The 24,054-nt window shown below is 42.7% G+C and overlaps 1 long non-coding RNA gene across 1 annotated transcript in view; it reads left to right on the forward strand.

The window, feature by feature from the left end:
* Positions 1-24,054, forward strand: part of LOC148145870 (uncharacterized) — a 189,747-nt gene that overhangs the window by 50,850 nt on the left and 114,843 nt on the right. The window contains exon 3 of the long non-coding RNA XR_015761135.1: positions 10,002-10,114. This is a non-coding gene — a long non-coding RNA (uncharacterized LOC148145870). The remainder of the gene's footprint in view (positions 1-10,001; positions 10,115-24,054) is intronic.

Raw genomic sequence — 24,054 nt, forward strand, 5'->3', positions numbered from 1 at the left:
TGTTCAACATGGCCAGACAGTCTATTTATGTAGAAGCCTTACAGTGTGGAAACAGGCCATTTGGTCCAAAAAGGCCACAACTATCGTCAGAAGAGCATTACACCTAGACCATCCCCCTGCCCTATCACCATAACTCTGCATCTCTCATGGCTAATGCACCGAAACTACACATCCCTGAACACTTCGGGGAAATTTAGCATTGTCAATCCACCTAACCTGCTCATCTTTGGACTGTGGCAGGAAACCAGAGCACCCAGAGGAAACCCACTAGTCTGTACTCCTGACTGCATGTCGTCTTTGGTGAGAGCAGGATCAAATGTGCTGAAAATATTCCAATGGTAATTAGTTGAAGTGAATAACACACAAGTTAGGCATTTGGGTGAATTACAGGAAAATCGTGAATCAATGTGACTGACTTGAACATGAGTAATATCTTAAACAGTAGAAAAAGAGAAACTGGAGTTAATTGCTCCAAAGACATCAGTTTGGATCTGATTCAATGGAATTTGTCACATGCAACAATTCATGCCATTTCTTAATCAATCTTAAATTACTAAAATCTTGCTAATTGCTGTTGAAAAGTTTAAAGTATGTTGTTGTTCTGAGACTTTGTATTAGTGTCTTTTCTTTACATCCTTAGCTCCTCCATAAAACTCACCTCTTCCACCAAGTTTTAGTCAATTCCATGATGTTTGATGACAGCTCCATAAAGGACCTCAAGACATTCTTTTCAAGGTTCTATGAAAATATAACCCACTTTAAGATGATACAATGTCAATGCAGGAGTATCATGTGTTGCTCCTACCTCTTGTTAGACTCCTGTGTTACTCTACATGGTTGGCCAAAGCACAAAGACAATAAGACTGTTAACAACAGTGCAACCAATATTACAATGAATAGAATCCTTTCAGTGCCTCCAAATTAACATAGGTCTGGGACACAAGAATGCCATATAATAATATGTTGTAGACTTAAAGATGATGGTTAAGGACTATTGTAATAGTGGTGCCTCTAGACTTAACTATCTAAGTATCTACTATCAGAAAATATAATCACAAAGCAATTGTATACATGGTGATTCTGTCACAAACATCAATGTGATAGTGTTGTATCACAACAAGCTGATTGACTACAATAAACACAGAGCATACTGGAGAAACTCAGCAGGTCAAGCATCATTTGTGGAAAGAGAAACAGAGTTAATGTTATGACACTTGTTCAAAAATCAGAGGCTGATTGACTATCTGAATTTCCTTATGGATTAAGTACCGTTGAAGTTATTTGAGGTGGGGCTTATCTGATCATAAATGTACTTATCTGATCATAAATATATGCAATATTACAACAGTTGCTGGAAAAGTGCAGCAGGTCAGGCAGCATTCAAGAAGCAGGAGAATCGATGTTTCGGGCATAAGCCCTTCTTCATGAAACCTGAAGAAGGGCTTATGCCCGAAACGTCAATTCTCCTGCTCCTTGGATGCTGCCTGACCTGCTGTGCTTTTCCAGCAACACATTTTTCAGCTCTGATCTCTAGCATCTGCAGTCCTCACTTTCTCCTAATATTACAACAGTGCCTAGATAAGAAATGCCTCTTCTTTAAAAGTCCTACCTTTCTTTGCAAATCCCCCCTTAACTTTGCCAGCCTTCTGTTTCTGTAATCACTTACAGTCTGACAACCATCTGAGAAATTTGCATTGCTCTAATTTTGGTTGCTTGAACCCAATCTGTTTTGATCTCTCCAGCATCAATAATGTGTCTTCGGCCGACAAAGCCCTTACTTCAGGAATTCCTTCCGTAAACCTTGTTGCCTCACCTTCTTCCTTTAAAATGCTGCTTTAAACATACCTCTGACATCTGCCCAGGTTTAAGTTATTGTCGTTATTGTTGTAGTACCGAGGATTTATGCCATGTTTGCAAAGTGCCTTACCTTCACACAGATCAGAGGCGTAAATGACAGCAGCATTCTGCATGCAATCTTCCCTTCCAAGTAAAGTAATCCAAGTAATAAACTGGATTTGCAATATCATTTGTTAATTACCTTACATGTGGGTGCTTTACAATTCATCATTTCTTTAAGTAGTGAATACAATAAAATGTTTCTAATTGAAGAATATATACATATACTTTCTTTAATATGATGTGAATGAATTTTAAAAAGTGTTCAATGTTCACAAAATGAGCCTATCAGCAATGAATTCAAAGACGTTGCTATATTGTCAAAGGAATTGAATTTAGTGAATTTAGTGAAGATACAAAGGACAAAAATGTCACTAAAAATAGAAATGAATCTGATTACTGAGATATACATTAGAGACCAAAAATATATTAAGAAGTATATTTTGAAAGCATATCAAGAATGCCTTATGAAGTAATTGTAATTAATATTATTAAAAGCTTCCTGAACATTTCAGTTGTGCAATGAGTGCAAACAGAAAATGACATAGAGCAGCGCGGTGGCTCAGTGGTTAGCACTGCTGCCTCACAGTGCCAGGGACCTGGGTTTGATTCCAGCCTGGGGTGACTGTCTGTGTGGAGTTTGCACATTCTCCCTCTGCCGGCTTGGGTTTCTCCGGTTTTCCCCCCCCAAGTCCAAAGGTGTGCAGGTCACGTGAATTGGCCAGGCTAAATTGCCCAAAGTGTTAGCTGCATTAGAGGGAAATGGGTCTATGTGGGTTACTCTTCAGAGGGTTGGTGTGGACTTGTCGGGCAGAAGAGCCTGTTTTCACACTATGGGGAACCTAATCTAATCATATCAAACTATAACTACTTAAGTAAATGACTGCCACCCAGACAGAAAATAATAAGCGGAAAGAAATGTTCTTCGAAATGTTTTCTGTTAGGTATAATAGAGGCACTTTTTAATTTTGGTGTGAGTGGTAAACTGATAGTGAGCACTGGCTGCTCATTTCTCATCAGCCCAATTTTCTTTTCTGCTAATTCAGTGAAACTGAAAACTGACTGCAAATGTTTGATGTTGCTGAGGCTAGCATCCCCAATAAAACTCCAACCAGAGCTGTTTAATGGTTTATCTTAGAATAAGGTTTGTGTCGTTCAATTAAATTTCAGGCTACAAAGTAATGAAAGCCTTCACAACATCCGATGCTCCTTCATTCAATCATGAAAACATTTCATGCTAATATGGATGCTCTGGAGAGGATTATTACCACTAGGATAGAGTTAGGCCATCGGGTGATGCATTGCCTCTGTATCTTCATTCTTGTGGATTACTAAGATGACATTCACTCTCACCATTTCAAATGTGACAAGTGCCCTCAGATAAGTCCCTTTCCCTCCAACAAGGTCCCACAGCTGAGATGAAGGTATCCTGACTAAAGTGGAGCCATTTGGCCTTGGATATTTGAACATGAGTGGCTAGAGGGCCCAAACATTTGACTGTGTTCTAGCCACTTGTAGATTCAGCCTCATCAGGTTGAGCTCCAACAGGATCAGAAATTGCAGGTAAGACAGAAGTGGGCAGTATGGGTTGTGGGGGCTAGGGGAAACTGCTGGGAGTGGGGGGTGCTTTATGTGGCCCCTCCTCTGGCTAAATGCCTACTGGCACCATCCTATCTCCTTTTCAGGAGATGGCATCTAGGGGGAGGTTGAGATCTCAGGTGACCCTATCACTTTGCTGTTGGTGCTGAGTACCAATGGCTTCAGCGATCATGTGCAGGTTTTGGGTATATATCCAACAGACTCTGAGCATGTCAGACCTGGCTCTCCATTGCAGCCATTAGTTTCTCCATGATGGCAGCCAGACACACAGTTGCCAGAGGCAGCACAGTGGGCACCTTCAAACTTCAAGTTTACTGAATGCTGAAGGAACTGAGGACATTGTTGCTAAGTTGGCAGCTGCCACAGCAACAGGTGGAGGGGCAGATAGTGCTGAGGAAGCAGGGAGGCTGCAGGAGAACTTTGACAGGTTAGGAGAGTGGGCAAAGAAGTGGCATATGAAATACAGTGTGGGAATGGGTATGGTTATATACCTTTGTAGGAAGAGTAGAGGTGTAGACTATTTTCTAACTGGGGAAAGGCTTTGGAAATCTGAAGTACAAAGGGACTTGGGAGTCAGAGTTCAGGATTCTCTTTAGGTTAACGTGCAGGTTCAGATGGAAATTAGGAAGGTAAATGCAATGTTTGCATTGGTTTCAAGAGGGCTAGAATGCAAAAGCAGAGATGCACTGCTGACACTGTATAAGTCTCCAGTCAGATGGCATCTGGAATATTTTAGGCCTCAAATCTAGGGAAGGATGTTCTGGCATTGGAGGGACTCCAGAGAAGGTTTACAAGAATGAAAGTAGGGCTTGTCATAAGAGGAGAGCACAGCAATTCAGGCAGCATCCAACAAGCAGCAAAATCGATGTTTCGGGCAAAAGCCCTTCATCAGGAATAAAGGCAGAGAGCCTGAAGCGTGGAGAGATAAGCTAGAGGAGGGTGGGGGTGGGGAGAAAGTAGCATAGAGTACAATAGGTGAGTGGGGGAGGAGATAAAGGTGATAGGTCAGGGAGGAGAAGGTGGAGTGGATAGGTGGAAAAGGAGCTAGGCAGGTCGGACAAGTCTGGACAAGTCAAGGGGACAGTGCGGAGCTGGAAGTTTGAAACTAGGATGAGGTGGGGGAAGGGGAAATGAGGAAGCTGTTGAAGTCCACATTGATGCCCTGGGGTTGAAGTGTTCCAAGGCGGAAGATGAGGCGTTCTTCCTCCAGGCGGCTGGTGGTGAGGGAGCGGCGGTGAAGGAGGCCCAGGACCTCCATGTCCTCGGCAGAGTGGGAAGGGGAGTTGAAATGTTGGGCCACGGGGCGGTGTGGTTGATTGGTGTGGGTGTCTCAGAGATGTTCCCCAAAGCGCTCTGCTAGGAGGCGCCCAGTCTCCCCAATGTAGAGGAGACCGCATCGGGAGCAACGGATACAATAAATGATATTAGTGGATGTGCAGGTAAAACTTTGATGGATGTGGAAGGCTCCTTTAGGGCCTTGGATAGAGGTGAGGGAGGAGATGTAGGCACAGGTTTTACAGTTCCTGCGGTGGCAGGGGAAAGTGCCAGGATGGGAGGGTGGGTGGTAGGGGGGGCGTGGACCTGACCAGGTAGTCACGGAGGGAACGGTCTTTGCAGAAGGCAGAAAAGGGTGGGGAGGGAAATATATCCCTGGTGGTGGGGTCTTTTTGGAGGTGGCGGAAATGTCAGCGGATGATTTGGTTTATGCGGAGGTTTGTAGGGTGGAAGGTGAGCACCAGGGGCGTTCTGTCCTTGTTACGGTTGGAGGGATTGGGTCTGAGGGCGAAGGTGCGGGATGTGGACGAGATGCGTTGGAGGGCATCTTTAACCACGTGGGAAGGGAAATTGCGTTCTCTAAAGAAGGAGGCCATCTGGTGTGTTCTATGGTGGAATTAGTCCTCCTGGGAGCAGATATGGCGGAGGCGGAGGAATTGGGAATATGGGATGGCATTTTTGCAAGATATAGGGTGGGAAGAGGTATAATCCAGGTAGCTGTGGGAGTCGGTGGGTATGTAAAAAATGTCAGTGTCAAGTCGGTCGTCACTAATGGAGATGGAGAGGTCCAGGAAGGGGAGGGAGGTGTCAGAGATGGTCCAGGTAAATTTAAGGTCAGGGTGGAATGTGTTGGTGAAGTTGATGAATTGCTCAACCTCCTCGCGGGAGCACGAGGTGGCGTCAATGCAGTCATCAATGTAGCGGAGGAAGAGGTGGGGAGTGGTGCCGGTGAAATTACGGAAGATCAACTGTTCTACGTAGCCAACAAAGAGACAGGCATAGCTGGGGCCCATACGTGTGCCCATGGCTACCCCTTTGGTCTGGAGGAAGTGGGAGGATTCAAAGAAGAAATTGTTAATGGTGAGGACCGGTTCGGCAAACGAATGAGAGTGTCGGTGGAAGGGTACTGTTGGGGACGTCTGGAGAGGAAAAAACGGAGGGATTGGAGGCCCTGGTCATGGCGGAAGGAGAACACACCAGATGGCCTCCTTCTTTAGAGACCGCAATTTCCCTTCCCACGTGGTTAAAGATGCCGTCCAACGCATCTCGTCCACATCCCGCACCTTCGCCCTCAGACCCAATCCCTCCAACCATAACAAGGACAGAACGCCCCTGGTGCTCACCTTCCGCTCCCTCACCACCAGACGCCTGGAGGAAGAACGCCTCATCTTCCGCCTTGGAACATTTCAACCCCAGGGCATCAATGTGGACTTCAACAGCTTCCTCATTTCCCCTTCCCCCACCTCATCCTAGTTTCAAACTTCCAGCTCCGCACTGTCCCCTTGACTTGTCCGGACTTGTCCGACCTGCCTAGCTCCTTTTCCACCTATCCACTCCACCCTCTCCTCCCTGACCTATCACCTTCATTTCCTCCCTCACTCACCTATTGTACTCTATGCTACTTTCTCCCCACCCCCACCCTCCTCTAGCTTATCTCTCCATGTTTCAGGCTCTCTGCCTTTATTCCTGATGAAGGGCTTTTGCCCGGAACGTCGATTTTGCTGCTCGTCAGATGCTGCCTGAATTGCTGTGCTCTTCCAGCACCACTGATCCAGAATTTAGTTTCCAGCACCTGCAGTCATTGTTTTTACCTTGTCATAAGAGGCATGTTTGAGGATGATGGAGTTTCGAAGGATGAAGAGGGATCTGATTGAATACTGACAGGCGTGGGTAGAATGGATGTAGGGAAGATGTTTCCACCAGTTGGAGAGGTGAGGACCCAAGGGCACAGCCTCAGAGTGAAGGAATGGCCCTATCTAACTGAGATGAGGAGGAATTTCTTCTGCCAGAGCGTGGTGAATCTGTGGAACTCATTGCCACAGAGTGCTATAGAGGTCAAGTCACTGGGCGTATTTAATACAGAGATGGGTTCTTGATTTGGAAAGGGAGTGAATATTACAGGGAGAATGGGGTTGAGAAACATATCAGCCATTGTGGAGCAAAGCTGAGGGGCTGACTGCTTAATTCTGCACCTATATCTTATTGTTTTATGATTCCAACACAACCTACCTGCTACTTCTGTGTCTCCTTGTGTTATTAACAGTTGCCATTAATGGGGTCCTATCCTTCTTGGAATTGTAGAGTTGCTTCATGTCCAGTGGGTCCCTTGAGTCCCCAGTGACCTTGGGTGTTTGTTCCTTTGCCAGCTGTGGAGGTGTGACAGTGAGGAACTTACCAGCAGTATCTCTGGGCTATAATGTAGCTAAAGTACTCACTGAGATGTCAATACCTGAGCTGCAGGAGGGTGTAAGAAACGCCTTCCCAATGCTTCCCTTGAGGGATCAGTGGCTTTTCCAAGAAAGTTGGAGGACGTGATAACACTTTGAGGGCCACCAACTGGATTCTAACAGTGCCTGAAGGAGTCAAGAAGGAAAATAAGTTGCAAAATGGGTGAGGTTTGGAAAAATTAAGAATATAACCACAGTGGAAAGTGAGTACTGCAGATGCTGGAGATCAGAGCTTAACAATGTATTGCTGGAAAAGTGCAGCAGGTCAGGCAGCATCCAAGGAGCAGGAGAATCGACGTTTCGGGCATAAGCCCTTCTTCAGGAATGAGGAGAGTGTGCCAAGCAGGCTAAGATAAAAGGTAGGGAGGAGGGACTTGGGAATGCGATAGGTGGAAGGAGGTTAAGGTGAGGGTGATAGGCCGGAGTGGGGGTGGGGGCAGAGAGGTTGGGAAGAAGATTGCAGGTCAAGAAGGCGATGCTGAGTCTGAGGGTTGGTACTGAGATAAGGTGGGGGCAGGGAAATGAGGAAGCTGGATAAATCTGCATTCATCCCTTGTGGTTAGAGGGTTCCTAGGCGGAAGATGATGCGCTCTTCCTCCAGGCATCGTGTGGTCAGGGTCTGGTGATGGAGGAGGCCAAGGACCTGCATGTCCTTGGCGGAGTGAGAGGTGGAGTTAAAGTGTTCAGCCACGGGGCCGTTGGGTTGGTTTTTCAGCCACGGGGTGGTTGGGTTGGTTCCCCAAGAAATGCAAAACTTGCGCCCACACCTCCCCCCCTCACTTCCCTCCAAGGCCCTAAGGGTTCCTTCCATATCCATCACAAATTCACCTGCACCTCCACACACATCATTTACTGCATCCGCTGCTCCCGATGTGGCCTCCTCTACATTGGGGAGACAGGCCGCCTACTTGCGGAACGTTTCAGAGAACACCTCTGGGACACCCACACCAACCAACCCAACAGCCCCGTGGCTGAATACTTTAACTCCCCCTCCCACTCCGCCAAGGACATGCAGGTCCTTGGCCTCCTCCATCGCCAGACTATGGCAACACTACGCCTGGAGGAAGAGTGCCTCATCTTCCTCCTAGGAACCCTCTAACCACAAGGGATGAATGCAGATTTCTCCAGCTTCCTCATTTCCCCTCCCCCCACCTTATCTCAGTCCCAACCCTCGGACTCAGCACCGCCTTCTTGACCTGCAATCTGCTTCCCGACCTCTCTGCCCCCACACCCTCTCCGGCCTATCACCCTCACCTTAACCTCCTTCCACCTATCTCATTCCCAACGCCCCTTCCCCAAGTCCCTCCTCCCTACCTTTTATCTTAGCCTGCTTGGCACACCTTCCTCATTCCTGAAGAAGGGCTTATGCCCGAAACGTCGATTCTCTTGCTCCTTGGATGCTGCCGGACCTGCTGCGCTTTGCCAGCACATTTTTCAACTCAATATAACCACAGTGGCAGTAATAGAAGTAAAGCACAGCACTTGACAACAAATTTGATTTGGTTGCCAATTCCCACCACATGAATGATTATGGTATGCTCCTGCTAGTGTATGGATTCCCCTCTCATAAAGAGTGATGAGATGAAAGCTGCCTCCCACCACCCTCACCCCCTTCCCACCTTCCCATCAGCCATCTTGTTCCTCTGCCTTACTGTGGGAAGTTTTCTCCTGGAATGGGGCAAGGGGACGGATTGAGTGAAACATTGGTGGTGGAAAAACCATCAATATTGGGGTGTATTTGGAGGAAAGCTTGTGAGGTGTACTGGATGAGAGAGAAGGCTGGGCAGAGGACAGGAAGGGTTAATAGTCTGAGTGTTGGGTTGGTTGAGAATGAGTGAGGGCCGATGATGCCTGCAACACTGAGAGTGGTTGACCTTGAGTCTTGGTGGGAGGTAGGTGCAGTATAGATAAAGAGTGAATGTGAAATAGCAGAAAGCAGATAGATGAAGGAACTTTCTTCCTGCAGTTCCTCGGTATTCGTCTTTACTGCACTGACCTGGGTGGCAACTTGGGACCAGACAGACAGAATCTGGCACTGTGGTCTCCCCTGGACGTCCTGTGGAAAGGAGATGGCCCTCCTGTTCACGACCCCATTCACCAGGATCCCAGCTTCATCACCAAACCAGGGAGCTAACTGGTCTGTGCTGGCCGTTTGCAAGGTAGTTCTTCTGACACTACAACTGGGAAGAGCATTTCTGGCCTGGTGTCAGTTGTGCAGAATTGGAATGTAAATATGGCACTGTTGACAGCAATCCGGAAGGTTCCTGCGGCGGCGAGTGCTTCTGTAGCCAGTGAGCATAATATAGTGGGAGTGTGATGTTGTGGGGGTATGGTACATCTACAATAAGGTGTGCTGCATAAATTTTCATGGGTAGGGGTTGGGCAGAAGGTGGGGCCCTGTTGTGGCACAGTGGTAGTGCCCCTATCCCTGGACTGGGAATCTTGGATTCAAGTCCCACCTACTCCAGACGTGTGCGGTAACATTCCTGATCAGGTTGATTATAAAAATAGGTAAAATTGCATGAGGTGACTGCAATTAATAAAACTTGCGTAGATTGACATTTATCTGATTTTTGGTGAAATTCAGCCATGAGTTTGCAATTGCTATTTCTAATTCCGAGGGTGCTTCAGTCCTTATTGGGGAAATGATTTTATTAAAGTATTTCCATTGACTTAAGAAAGTTTAGTCTTGTAACTATGATCATGTGGGCTAAACAAATGCCAGCTGTTATTGCCACACTGTGGAAACTAATATTTCTTCCTTTATTCTGTATTCATTCACAGGATGAGAGTGTAGCTGACAAGGCAACATTTATTGCCCATCCCTAATTTCCCAGAGAGTAGTTAAGAGTGAACCACATTGCTGTGGGTCTGGAGTCACATACAGGCCAGACCAGGTAAGGATGGCAGTTTCCTTCCTTAAAGGGCATTAGTGAGCCAAATCAGTTTTTCGACAATTGGCGTGGATTCATGGTTATCATTAAACTCCTAATTCCAGATTTTTTTATTGAATTCAAATTCCACCATTTGCCATGACAGGATTCAAACCTGGTTTCCCAAACATTATCTGCATTGCTGGGTTGACAGTCCATGCTAATACCATTAGGCAATCACCTCCCCATAAATTTCATTGTGTGAACAAATGATACATCCATTTAAAAACAGATAAGTTGTATAAACTATTACATCTAGACAATAATGCCAACTATTGAAAAACCAATCACTTAACATTCCCAGGAACATGAAACTATTAAGAACAAATGTTTTTTCAAAATATCAGGATGTACTTTTAAAATATGGATACCTTATTTTGCACATAAAGTTAATTGACCAAGTTAGTTAGCAAACTAAAACTTTTTCAAAGCATATGTTCCTTGTTTAAAGATAGGTATCACAAAGTTCAAACTATTAAATTCAAATAGTTTACTTATTTCATTAAAACTGACAAAGAATTGCCTCTAACATAATTAAAACAGGCACAATCTTTTAATCCAAACTATTGAGTACCCTTCAGGCTATTTAAACCCAGCCTTGTAAGCAGCTGGCCTGACTGTTAATTAAGTCAGAAGCAGAAATTCAAACAAAACTGTTTAAAACATCAGCTAAGGTAAAATTATAAAATGTTATTTCAAACCAGTATGGTACCCTTAAACTTTGCTGTATTTACAAAAAAACTTTACATGCAGGACCTGTGGAAACCTTCCTTCAGAATTTATCTTTGCCTTGTTATTGCTTCCTTTTCTTTATCACCTTCTCTTTCTTTTGGAGCTTTGAGTGCCTCAGTCTGTAATTTTTCTATCTAATTATCCTGTCCCTCAATCAGGAAACGTTTAGATTTTGTTTAGCCATTTCATTACACTGGCATGGCTGAGATTTGGCATGAATTCTATAGAGAATTTCCAAATGTAAACCATGTCCTAACACTCTGAGATGAAGTCAATTAAGTTTTATCACAGTGACTCATGCACTGCTATTGTATGTGATATGCCATCATGGTGTCTATCACTATCCTTTTTCACCTTCAATTCACAATCCAACGGCCTCACAGCTTTTTCATTTTTCATCTGGCCTGCCATCACTCAGCCTCTGGTCTCCCTCTTTCAACTTTATCCCAATAGACCATGGGGAAGCTCACCTAAGGAGGCACACACATTGCTACTGCTATTAGACTGACAGCTTAGATGTTATCATTCCACATCTGTTGCAATATGATTTTACACTATAACTGCCTTAGAAATTACATATTTCTAAAATGCAATGCAAACTTTTGTTATATTGCTTACATGGATATACATTTTGGAGCTTGTATTATCTGCAAAAATACTTTGAAACCATTAAAGGTGCAATGATACTTAACACAGATAGAAATAGCTTAGTAGTGGAAATCTGAACCTCTGGAAGAAAACTGACATTTTTGCATCAAAGGAAGGAAACCAAACATTTAATTTTCTTTTATTAGTTCTCCTAGGAAACAAATAGAATAAAGCAAATCTGATCATTATTCTTCTTTTCAAGGGCAAAGTCATGACAGATATAACTTAATAGCATCCTATAGAATTGGATTTGATGCTCAGGGCTGGGCCACAAGGCTGCTTTGTTAGATTTGTAAGATTAACTCTCTGCACATACAAAATTGCTATCAGCATTAGGCCTCAGCCGCAGTATTCAACATCATTTTGCATTCTCAATTTTCACCACATATTAAATCTTCTTAAATTGTCTACATGATCATTTGCAGTGAGAATGGAATTAGGGTCCTGGGGGAACATTAACAGAGTTTTCTGCTCATTCAATAGACTGGGTGCCTGCTGATAGCAGCAGTACACTATCTTGCAAAACCTGACTACTTCAGAACGGGGCAGTCAGAGTGTGATTTTGATGCACATTTCAAAGGTGCTAGCAACAGATTTTGTCTGAGCAAAACTCAATGATACCTCCAGTAAATCTGATGTGTTTCATAACCAGGATGATCATAATTGGGGAATCTTACAGAATGGGAGAGGGGGTGTAGGGTGTCCAGAGTATTTAGTTAAAACTGAGTGTGGGTAATGGAGAGATGCATAGTGCTCCTTCATAAAAAACAAAGATCTAAAATACAGGACAAAAATCACAGAGCAGCAAACAACATAAGATATGGGGTATCGGCATCATATAAAGGACGGTTCCAAACACTATAAGTTGATTGATTGCCCTGTTCATAATATCTTCCAGTAATTCACATTTAATCATGTATTTCAATAATTTTCAATTCACCTAACTGGTCTCATCAGAAAACTACTGGTTAAAACAAAATTGAAAGCAATAGTTTTAGACAAAATGGTCAAACCCAGAGACTGATATACAGACTGCATAAACATTTGTAATTAAGGCATTCATTATCTGAATAATTACCTGCCAGGCATCTTCTCAAACTCCTTTTGTTATGCCTTCTAATGAAGAGAAGGTGGTTTTGACATGTCTTAAATCTTATCAGCATTCACTGTTTTTGAAGTTTTTGTAACTTTTTCCAATGTTTAAGAGGTAATGCAAGTTTTTATGGAATCTGCCATGGATCTCACAAATTATGTAGGAATACTCACTACTAAGGTGAACAGAGGGCACAAGTATGTTTATTATTACTTGCAATCGTATAACTGGATCAGGTATTTATCATTCTTAAAATTAATGAAACTAAATGTCATACATTGACCTTTGAATGATAATCGCCACAGAGACCTCCATTCTGTATGTCTCAATAAAAGTTTGCGCACAATAATTCACAGTACAAAAACATAAGATAATCAAACATTCTCTGCAAATCTCATACTGACCAAATGACTTCATGGCACACAGCTGATTACAATTAATATATTTGTAATGAAGCAAACTATAAAGCAAACAACCACAAAATGTAAAATCAACAAATACTTTAAATGTTTAAAAAATTTACAAATAAAATGTATTATTGTACTTAATTTATTAACTGGGTGGCAGTGTGTAATAATATTGGTAAGCAATCAATAATAGGGGACACTGATTAACATTGTCCTTCTGAGAATGAAAGTAACTTTGTTGATTATTTAAAGTAAATATAGAAATGGCTGGAAATCTGCAGCAGATCTGATTGTATCTACAGAGATATAACAATTATTTTCCCTGCCCCTGAGCAATGTGGCCATTAGCAAATCCATTGGAAATTATGGTGATATTGGGAGTGATGAGATTCTTGATGTCAAGAAAAGAATTCAATTCGGCAAGTAAGTTTTGAATGATAAGGCTAGAATCTTACTAGTGAATAACAAAAGGACTATTTGCATGCATTAACATGTCATTAGTACCTGCTTGGGCAACCCATAGCCAGATGTGGCACAAGATGGCTGCCCATAGTTGTCATAAATATGGCAGAGAAGATTTTTAGCTGCGGTAACAAAATTAGCTTACTTAATTCAGAATTCAAGTGAGATCATAAATTAGGACAATGGTAGCTTTGAGAATAACATAAATCTAAGGTAACAGTGTCTATGCAGAACAAAGAATCTTACAATTCAATATACAGGGAGTTCTGTATAAACCCATAGCAGCAGAGGTGTGTAAGTGGCAGCTTGATAAGAGATGTCTGGGAGCAGACAGCCCACAGTTTGTACTTTAGCAAGAATTAAAAGAAAAGTATGATGCTACAATAACAGAGACAATTGATAATGTAAAAGGAGAACACAATTATATGCTGTAAAACCTCAGGAGTTCAGGCAAGCTTATTGAACAGTGAACCTGACTGAATTTCAGTCTTATTAATGGATTTTGAATAAATGTTGTCTTTTTAAATAAAAGAGTTAGTGTAGAATGAGCTACAGGAATAAAGAGTACTGGGCTAACGGTAAGATTCTTGATACTGTAGATGAGCAAAAATCTCAGTGTCCACGTATATAGATCCCTGAAAGTTGCCACCCAGGTTGATAGGGTTGTTAAGGGTGTGTTAGCTTTTATTGATAGAGGGATTGAGTTTTGGAGCCATGAGGTCATGTTTCAGCTGTACAAAACTCTGGTGCAGCCGCACTTGGAAGTATTGCGTCCAGTTTTGGTCATTGAATTCTAGGACGAATGTGGAAGCGTTGGAAAGGATTCAGAGGAGATTGGTATGAAGGGAAGGTCTTATGAGGAGAGACTGAGAGATTTGCGTCTGTTTTCATTAAAGAGAAGAAAGTTGAGAGGTGATTAATTGAGATATATAAGATAATCAGAGGGTTAGATAGGATAGACAGTGAGAGACTTTTTCCTCTAATGGTGATGGCTAGCAAGAGGGGAGATAGCTTTAAATTGAGAGGTGATCGATGTAGGTCAGATGTCAGAGGTAGTTTCTTTGCTCAGAGAATAGTAGGGGTGTGGAATGCACTGCCTGCAACAGTAGTACACTTGCCAACTTTAAATGGTCATTGGATAAACATATGGATGAAAATGGAATAGTATAGGAGAGATGGGCTTCAGATTGGTTTAGCAAGTCGGCACAACATTGAGGGCCGAAGGGCCTGTGCTGCACTCTAATGTTCCATGTTTGATGTTCTAGCATCAGTAAATTTCATCTTAGAAACACTCACTTGTTTAAAATATGCTTAAAGACAGTGTGTGAACAGAAGGAATTACAGTTGCAGCTACAATATAGAGAGGCAGGTGTTTGTTTGACATTCCAAAGTCAGGTGGAAGAAAAGCTGCTCACAAGTCATTGGCTAAAGAATTCTAACATTCAGTGTAACCATATAACTTTATATAACTAACTTTATATTGTAAGTGCTATGAATGTTATAGCAATTAGTAGGAATTAACATATTTTTGTATGTCCTGTAATTAGCACAGTATGAAATATAAGATGAGTATAGAATTTTATAAGTATAGCAAGGAGTACAATGAAAACAGAATTCAAACAGTCCTTAGAGATAAGCATGTCTGGCAATGTCTGAGAAAGAATATAACCATTAACACTGGGATGTAAATTAATGGTTTATTTAACAGGTTTATTTGGAAACACTAGCTTTCGGAGCGCTGCTCCTTCATCAGGTGGTTGTGGAGAATAAGATTGTAAGACACAGAATTTATAGCAAAAGTTTCCAGCGTGATGTAACTGAAATTATATATTGAAAAAGACCCAGATTGTTTGTTAAGTCTCTCATCTTTTAGAATGACCATATTGGTTTTAGTTCTTGAGTTGGCATCAGTGTGCTTGAGAATGCAACTTTTAAAAAAAGGTTTTGCGATTTACATATGAAAGAACTGATACCAACATAGTCTTTCTAAAAGATGAGAGACTTAACAAACATTCCTGGTCTTTTTCAACATATAATTTCAGCTACATCACACTGAAAATTTTTGCTATAAATTCTGTGTCTTACAATCTTATTCTCCACAATCACCTGATGAAGGAGCAGTGCTCCGAAAGCTAGTGCTTCCAAATAAACCTGTTGGACTATACCCTGGTGTGTGATTTTTAACATTATGGTGGGCATCATTGATCAGCTATTTTACAAGATTGTATGTATATATTTGGGGGGGGGGGGTGTTGGTGGAACAATGACATCAAAATGTTGTATGTAATTATTGCAACGTGAAATGTATAAATCAGCTGACCTGTCCTCCAATCTGAGCAGTATTTAAGAGGGCAATGAATGTCAGAGTCAAAATGGCGTCTCCCATACGTGTTGTAAAAGTGTTCTGAATATAGGCCGACCTGTGCTGTTGGACACAGGACAAGAGGCTTCTCTTTGACATCTCTTTATCCCTTCAACAGTACTTAATCTGGCTTTGGTGATAGATATTTTCCCATTCCTCATGTGTCCGAGAGAAAGTAGACAGTGACAATTCTCAATATGTAAGTCTGAGTGGGTACCTAGTGATTCCAACTCGCTGATTGCTACTCCAATCTTGCATCTTGGATAGCAGTCACCAACATATTCCATGGACCACAACCACTTGTACCCAGTGTCCACTGGGGCTGGCACTGAACATGTACCAGCCTCCTTCACCATACCATAATGGCACATCGCTGATACGCTCATAATGCAGATCTTCTCTTAAATGCTGCATTAGCGGTACCTTTAAGTGTAATGCTGCTACCAGGACACTTTGTGTGCAGTGAGATGCAACAAGCTCATGGATTTGACCTGAGTGCATCTCAGGGTTTCCTGCTTTGTTTCCTAGCACTCACATACTTTTCATCTACTTGGACACTGACAGCATTTTGCCTCACCTTTTTGCACTTTTTTTCTTCAGTTAGAGCTTAATGGCTCATAGGTCTTCTGTCCCATAGACACAAAGCTAGGCTGCTTCTCATGGTTGTTCGCAGTGATCAGTCAAAGTGGTGGATATTCTGTTCTACAGCACTGTGGTACATCGATTTCACATCGGCAGCATGTACCAAAAGCTTACTCGACAAAAATGCTGCATGTGCTTTAATGAAATGGCCATGATGTGGTAGACCTGGAGCTCAGGGGAGAAAAAAAGGGAGATGAATAGTTAAATAAATAGATTGTGTGAGAGCTTGGGGAAAATTAAATCTCATAGAACTGACAGCAAGAGTGACCAAGAAGAGAAATAAAGATTTGGGGATCACCTAGACTGAGAGGCTGAGCCTATGACTCACCATGTTAAGTATGACTGCTGTTTCCTTCTATGCTCATCCCAATTGCATCTGCCCAATTGAAATAAACAATGGCTATCACCTTACCTGGAGTGGACAGGGTGAGTGTTTCAATCTGTGAAGGAAGTGGGGATTTGGGAGGGGAATCCAATGTGCAATGTAAGGCCCTTCAAAGCGCATTAGCATTAAACAGCCTCCCACACAGTACAGGTAAAGGATTGTGAAACACTATATGTGGAACTCACATACTCTCCTGCTGTCAACCAAAACTCTTGACCATAAGCAGTGTTCATGCAAAGGCATCCTACTGGCCCCCTTGTCAGGAGCCTTCATGTTCCAATGTTCAGCGAACACAATTCCACTGCTACTTGTGTGGGCTGAAACTGTTCAATGATCACATTATTTAGGAGCTTTCTTTTTGATATTCTCCACAGAGGCTCATTGGAATGATCGCCAGTGGATTCACACACACAAACTGGATGCCAGGATGTCCCTGTTTGCGCTGCAATAAGAGTGCCTGTGTGAATGGATGAGGAACACATGCCTAGGAACAGCATCAACCTCCAGCAGATGCTGAGCCAACCCTTACAGCCATAGCTTCCCTCCTGATGTGGGGAAAATACATGGAATGTGTACAGACAACAGAAGGATGGTGATGTTACATCTTTCCAGAGGTGATATGTCAGAATGTCATGTGATGCTGTCCATTGTCCCTATATTGCCACATCTTCTTCCACTGGGGCCAATTAGGGACATGGATTACTTTTCAGCATTGGGTTTCCATGCAGATTATGTCTGGCACTTCACACCAGCACCATCCAGAAAGAAAGCACCACTTGATCAGCTCAGTGTCTGCACGTTTCTTGGCTTGAACTCCCACCGCGTTGAAGGTGGCAAGCTGGGTGGAGGTAAAAGGCCCCAGCCACCTCTGGCATGCCTCAAAATGAGTCTTCAGCAGAGCCTATATGTAGCTCCTCTCCCTGGCTGGGTGCTTTCTGGTACTACGCTGTCTCTATGTGAGGAAGAAGCACCTGGAGTGACTTCAAAGTTTCTTGGCCTTTTGTCACCTTGCTGTTGGTGTTGAGCATCAAAGGTTAGGGTGACGGAATGCAGGTCTTTGCATGCATACACCACACACTGAGAGCACTAGATCTGGTTCTCCATGGCAACCATAGATCTGTCCATCGGAGTTGCCAGATGTTTGCATGCCAGGGGCAGCAGGTTACAATGTCCTCTGACCTTTTGAACACTTTTCCCAGTGTCTCTGACAAACCTGCCTGCTGCTTCTGTGTTCTGCATCTGTATTTGGATGAAGTTCTTATTCGCTGATACCCTGCAGTCATCTTCCCTGTGATGCTGAACAGCTATCTGGTCTTTGGATGGCCTTTTAGTGCCAGTGAACTGGGGCATTTCTTCCTTGGACAGCTATGGAGACGTGTCAGGGAAATGCTCACCAACGGTGTTCCCATCTCTAATTCAGCAAAAGTCAGTATCTGAGCTGATGTAGGGGGCAGAAGGCAGCTTTCCTGTGCATCCTCCAAAGGATTTGTGGCTTGGCCCTCAGATGTTGAGGAGGAGGTGTCTTATGGAGCTACCGGCTTCACAGCAGAGTCTCTGCAGGTGGAAGAGGTGGCACAGTTGTTAGTGCCGATAGAGGTGTGAGTAATGTGGTGTGGTATCTCGAGTGAGTGTACAGGCAAAGCAAAGGCCACGAATGGTTAGTAATATGACAGGTCGGATGGATGAGTCATTGAGGGAAAATGCTGCATGCAATAGTCGAATGGTAGATCATGAGCCCTTATGGGCAGTGGGTGCAGGAGCAGAGTGAGAGTGAGTGTAAGGTAGAGGAGAGAAGATGGTGACACTTAGCCTTATGCAGTGTAAAAAGTCATTGGTCTTCTTGTAACATTTCTGGGTATTCCCCTGGATTGTAGACACCACACTGTCAGTGTAGGCAACTTTGGAGACGGTTGGTGAAGTCTGGTGCTGCAGTCTCCACTGGCAGTCCTGGGGAAAGCACTCCTCTGCACCTCCAGGTCCTTGTCAGCATTTGCCTCTGTCAGCCATTGACAGGAAGTGAACAAGGCATCTCTGGGCTGACAGGGCTTGGCCTTGTATGCATCTTAAATTTGAAAGAAAGACAGCAGTGCCTGCAAACCTGGGAGTTCTAGCAATGATGAGTATTTCACCTACTGCCAAAAAGGAGGTAGAATGAGTGGGTAACCATAGTGATGTAGTGTCTCGATAATGAGGCAAGCTGTGGAAAATAGCATGAGAACGTTTGTCGGGGCTCATGTGGCAAACCACTCCAGGTAACTCCCCAAAAATGACACCCAGCCAATTTTTGCTCCAATTCTGCACATTTCAGAGTGACAATCTTTTATCAGCTACACTGATGCTGCATGACCAGCCGAGTAATTCAAACATATTTTGCTTTCACTTCAGATTTCTAGCACATGGAGTTTTTTTTTGTAAATAGTGTAAAGGTTATGCTTGAAATGGTAACTAAAATGCTATTGGTGATCTTTTGTGCCTGAATGTGTTCTCCAAATCTGTTTGGTTTCCTCTTCCTCACCTGCAGTGCCTTGGTTGGCACTTTTCCAACTAAAATACAGGAAAGTTAGATTAACTCAACAGGTTTGGCAGCACGTGTGGAAAAAGAAATGGTCAATGTTTTGAAACAAAAGCAGAAGTTGCAGAAAAACTCAACAGGTCTGGCAGCATCTGTGGAGAGAAATCAGAGTTAATGTTTCAGGTTCACTAACCCTTCTTCAGAATTACTTGACTATCATTCATGTCAGTGCTTTATCTCCTGAGAAATTGTTCTCAGAGTCTGCATGTGAGTATTAATCTCTTCAGATTAAACCACATGAGTCATCACATGAGTTCTGAGAAGGGGCACTGACCCCAAAACTTTAACTCTAATTTCTTTCCACAGATGCTGCCAGACTTGCTGAGCTTTTCCAGGAATTTCTATTTTTAGATTAGATTAGATTACTTACAGTGTACTTACAGATTTCTACCTCTGATTTCCAGTGTCCACAGTTCTTTCGGTTTTTAGTTATTGTTTTGAGTCCATTGACTCATCTTCTGATTACAGTCAAACCTCAATTATCTGAATGAGATGGGCAGGGAGTATTTTGTTCAGATAATTGATCATTCGGGATAACCGCAAACAATAGGTACCGGTTATCCGAACATTTCTCAGTTACCTGAACATTTTTCAGTTATCCAGCAATGCACGCCATCATGCTGTTTAACTGAGTTGCCTAATGCCATTTTTGTGGGACCTTGAGATCTTGTTCAGATGTTCTGAAGTTTTGATAATTGATGTTCGGATAATCGAGGTTCTACTGTACTGTCATATTGGATCAACATGTCAACATTGTTTTTCTCTGCAAAGTTTCTCCAACATTTTCAGGTCTTATTTCAGATTATTCCCACATTTACAGTGTTTTTTTTTACTTAAGTTAGACCAACATTTATGTTAATCAAAGCTATCTCAACTGCCTTTGAATAAGTCAAATGATGATGTGGCTCATAAGACTGAACAAGAAAGAAAAGCATACACTGCTATCTCCAGTACGGGTAGACAATCCTTTATCCGAAATCCCAAAATCTGAAAAGCTTCAAAGTCTGAAAATTTTTTTGTGAAGCATTTTCTCATTATCAAGGTTGTTTGGCATGCAAACAGTTAACTCAACTCCACACCCACTCGATGAGTGTCACTTAGATGTGATGTGCGGGGGTGCGGCTCAACACTGGCAGGCCTCAATTCTGTTTCAAGGCCTTGTTTTACTTAGCGAGTGTGCTCCTCTGATAAGATATTTTAAACTTCCACCATCAAACTGTCACTTATTCTGAAATTCGAAAAATTCTGAAATCCGAAAACCAGCTGGTCCCAAGCATTTTGGATAAACGATTGTGTACCTGTATTAATTCAACTATTTTCTCTGGGACAATGAATAATATTGATTGGAAGCAGAAACAATGAGAAAATGAAAGTATGCAAATTGAACCACAAATGACGAAAAGTTGAAAGTAAGGAGTGGTCTAAATATGCGGAACTATTATTGGGTGAATGTATGCAATTATTCGTGGTTTGGAGTTATTATTGGAGTTTTAGCTAGAATAATTAAAGCAACTAAAGTACTTTAAGCAATCTTATCCTGCAAAATCAGGGAGATCAGGTCTCATGTGATGCACTGGTAATGCCCCTAACTCTGAACTAGGGAGGCCCAGGTTCAAGTCCTGCTCCAGAGGTATGTGTGAGACCACCTGCGAATGGATTAGAGTCATAGAGATGTACAGCATGGAAACAGACCCTTCAGTCCAACCCGTCCATGCCGACCAGATATCCCAACCCAATCTAGTCCCACCTGCCAGCACCTGAGCCATATCCCTCCAAACCCTTCCTATTCATATACACATCCAATGCCTCTTAAATGTTGCAATTGTACCAGTCTCCACCACTTCCTCTGGCAGCTCATTCCATACACGTACCACCCTCTGTGTGAAAAAGTTGCCCCTTAAGTCTCTTTTATATCTTTCCCCTCTCACCCTAAACCTATGCCCTCTAGTTCTGGATGCCCCCACCCCAGGGAAAAGACTTTGCCTATTTACCCTATCCATGCCCCTCATAATTTTGTAAACTTCTATAAGGTCACCCCTCAGCCTCCGACGCTCCAGGGAAAACAGCTCCAGCCTGTTCAGCCTCTCCCTATAGCTCAAATCCTTCAACCCTAGCAACATCCTTGTAAATCTTTTCTGAACCCTTTCAAGTTTCACAACATCTTTCCGATAGGAAGAAGTCCAGAATTGCACACAATATTCCAACAGTGGCCTAACCAATGTCCTGTACAGCCGCAACTTGACTTCCCAACTCCTGTACTCAATACCTTGACCAATAAAGGAAAGTATACCAAACGCCTTCTTCACTATTCTATCTACCTATGACTCCACTTTCAAGGAGCTATGAACCTGCACTCTAAGGTCTCTTTGTTCAGCAACACTCCCTAGGACCTTACCATTAAGTGTATAAGTCCTGCTAAGATTTGCTTTCCCAAAATGCAGCACCTCGCATTTATCTGAATTAAACTCCATCTGTCACTTCTCAGCCCATTGGCCCATCTGGTCAAGGTCCTGTTGTAATCTGAGGTAACCCTTTTCATTGTCCACTACACCTCCAATTTTGGTGTCATCTGCAAACTTACTAACTGTACCTCTTATGCTCGCATCCAAATCATTTATGTAAACGACAACAAGTAGAGGACCCAGCACCGATCCTTGTGGCACTCCACTGGTCACAGGCCTCCAGTCTGGAAAACAACCTTCCACCACCACCCTCTGTCTTCTACCTTTGAGCTAGTTCTGTATCCAAATGGCTAGTTGGTTAGAAAATACTAGCAGTGGTAGAATTCCTAATCTCTGGGCCAGAAAGTACGTGTTCAAGTCCTACCTGCTCCAGAGGTGGGTTATAACATGTCTGAACGCTTTGATCAAAAATATCTATACTATAATATTGAACATGGTGCAATTTTAACTTTCACATCAACCCGATTCAGTGCTCCATATGGCCCCTTTGTGATTATAGCAGTCAAGTGTTATTTTAAGTGGGCTTTGTGAAATAATGAGCCTTGGTCAGTTTGTAATACTAAACTTAAATTAAGTGATTAAATCAGTTGAGATGGACGCAAAGGTTTTCTCTGAGGCTTGTTTGCTGAAGGAGCCCAGCTTTAGAGTGTAGGTCAACTGGGTAATGACAATCTCTTGAATAATTTGGGAACATTGTAAGCAAACATGCCTGTCAGATCTATGTATCTTTTACTTTGATAGTGGAAATGTCCAAGCTCCATCTAGCTATTAGGAGATCATTCTACCTATTCATGTGCAGGAGGTGGCTGCAAATAAACATTATACGATTTAAAATTTAGAAGCAACCCAATATTGAAGATGAGATAAACCTATAGAACTGAATACAAATATGTAAGACAGATTTGTCACAATATGTGTAATCTTGGGAGAGGTTGGTCCAACATTTCAGCAGCCCGTTAGTAGTCACTGAGCCAACATAGATCACCAATAATTCCAGTAAAGTATAGGCCATGCTTACTTCCAAGATGGTAAAAATTTCAACCAGAAACTGAAACCATGAAAAGAGCACATGCAACTTGTATTACCTGAGATCTTTGTTATGATTAAGTTATGGCCAAGCAGTCATGACGCATTGGCATTAAGTAAATTACTGAAACTGAGTGAACTGAACAGTTGAGAATTACACTTTTCCAGTCAGACAGGGAGGTAGCCTAAGACTTACTTGTGGTTGCAGGACTAAGTATTTATGTGGTTTCATCTGAAGAGATTGATACCCACATGTAGACTCTGAGAGCATTCTCTCAGGATATACAGCACCTAACATGAATGACAGTCAAGCCCATAACATTTCTGAGGCATCATTAGAAAATGTTGCCTTCCATGAAGGCACCAATGATACATGTGGCAGCAAATGATTCAACTAGCAGATGTAATGTTCAGCAGCATAAAAGTAGTCAAAGTATCTGGAAAAAGCATTTTATTTTCTACTTGGAGTTCATTGATAAAAGTCAACATGTCGGCCTGTGTGTGTGTGAGAGAGAGAGAGAGATAGCAATGGAGAAAAGCATTTCTGATGAATATGTAGAAAGTCATGGAAAGGAAATGTTTATCATGAAATCGGTTGAGTATAAAATGAGTAAAAATAGAATCCCAACAGAACAGAAACAGGCCATTCATCTCACCATGTCTACACTGACCACTGAAGAGCACCCCACGCTGTAACCCTGTATTTCCCGTGGCTAATCTACCTGGCCTGCACATCTTTTGGACTGTGGGAGGAGACCCAAGCAGCCAGAGGAAACCCACACAGACACAGGGAGAATGTGCAAACTCCACGTAGACAGCTGCCTGAGGCTGTGAATCGAACCCAAGTTCCTCAGCACTGTGAGGCAGCAGGGCTAACCACTGTGCCACTGAAGTATTTCTTCAATAGGATTGAGTGTCCGTAAAGGGTATTGCTGGGAAAAATGTGTTGAATATTTATTTTGGTGTTTATGATAAGACTTTTCCAAATTGTAATATAAATGTAGTTCTGTTTTTTTTTAAATTGTGTAATAAATGTTGATGTTCTTTGATTAAAAGTATATTGATAGCCTATTGTGAATATATTAAATGTTTGACTATCATGCTAACTACATT

Source organism: Chiloscyllium plagiosum, unplaced genomic scaffold (assembly GCF_037043375.1).
Source record: "Chiloscyllium plagiosum isolate Xiang-an unplaced genomic scaffold, Cpla_swu_hap1 HiC_scaffold_23, whole genome shotgun sequence".
NCBI classification, from domain to species: domain Eukaryota; kingdom Metazoa; phylum Chordata; class Chondrichthyes; order Orectolobiformes; family Hemiscylliidae; genus Chiloscyllium; species Chiloscyllium plagiosum.